At 34.4% G+C, this 1,108-nt stretch overlaps 1 pseudogene; it reads left to right on the top strand.

Annotated features, from left to right (window-relative positions):
- The window catches only part of LOC111812815, a 46,006-nt pseudogene extending 45,121 nt beyond the window's left edge, over nt 1-885 (top strand).
- Nucleotides 886-1,108: the final 223 nt, after the last annotated feature.

Below are 1,108 nucleotides of genomic sequence, written 5' to 3'. Positions count from 1 at the left end.
TATATGCAGTGTATTATTTGTTGAAACTGTACTTTCGATTTGATTTGAAACTGTCTCATTGCTATCTGTTTATCAATAAAACTTTGAAAAGAAAAAAAAAGAGAGAGATGAGGATCAGTTTCATAGGAACCAAGAAAAGCAGGAAATAAATTTGCCACAAGAAGCTTTCATACATACTACAGTGTACGATGAGGAAGGAGACTCTGAATATCATCACAATAAGAAAAGCTTTATGTCAGTTCACTGTGTTTGGGAAATACAGCAGGAAACTCCTGCATGAACAAGGTCTCCAAACATGCATAAGTTTAAAACTAACTTACAGTTTAATTCAGACTCTGGATAAGCCACAGTCAGAATATAATAAATGTGGAAATGCTTTGAACATCAATACAAATAGTATTCAATCCAACAAAAGGCATATTACAGTGAATTCCCATGAGTGTTATCAATGTGGGAAAACCTTTAGTCAAAGTTCATCCCTCATTAGACATCAGATCATTCATCCTGGAGAGAAGCCCTAAGGATGCAGTGAATGTGGAAGATTCTTTAACTGACACACAAATCTTACAAAGCATCAAAGAATTTATAGTCAGGAAAAGGCCTCTGAAGGTAATAAATGTGGAATGACCTTCCATAAGAGTGAAAACAGTAATAAAATCCAAGACTCCATTCTGGATATGATCTCTATGAATGTGTGGACTGTGGAAAGTCATGCAACCATAGTTCCTCCCTTATCTGACATCAAATAATTCATATGGAGAGAGACCATTCAAATGAAAGAACTGCAAGAGAACTTTCAACTGATTTTCAAACCTTACTAAACATCAAAAACTTCATACTCAAGTAAATACTAAAAAGGGAGAAACACTGGATTATCTTCAGTAGGTGCAGGACTCAATTAACATCATGGATAATAGAGAGAATCCCATGAATATAAAAAATTTAAGAAAGTTTTTGTCAAAATTATTCCTTAAATGATGTGGCTATACTGAAGGGAAACCTATTTGATAGAGCTTTTCTTTTTCTTTTTTTCTTTCTTTTGTTTTGTTTGCGGAACCAGGGATTGAACTCATGCTCTTGTACTTGCCAGGGAAGCACTTATTCTACT

The sequence above is a fragment of the Octodon degus genome, unplaced genomic scaffold (assembly GCF_000260255.1).
Source record: "Octodon degus isolate 3935 unplaced genomic scaffold, OctDeg1.0 scaffold00144, whole genome shotgun sequence".
Classification (NCBI taxonomy): domain Eukaryota; kingdom Metazoa; phylum Chordata; class Mammalia; order Rodentia; family Octodontidae; genus Octodon; species Octodon degus.
The sequence above is the reverse complement of the archived record's forward strand: the minus strand, read 5'-3'. Positions and strand labels throughout refer to the sequence as shown.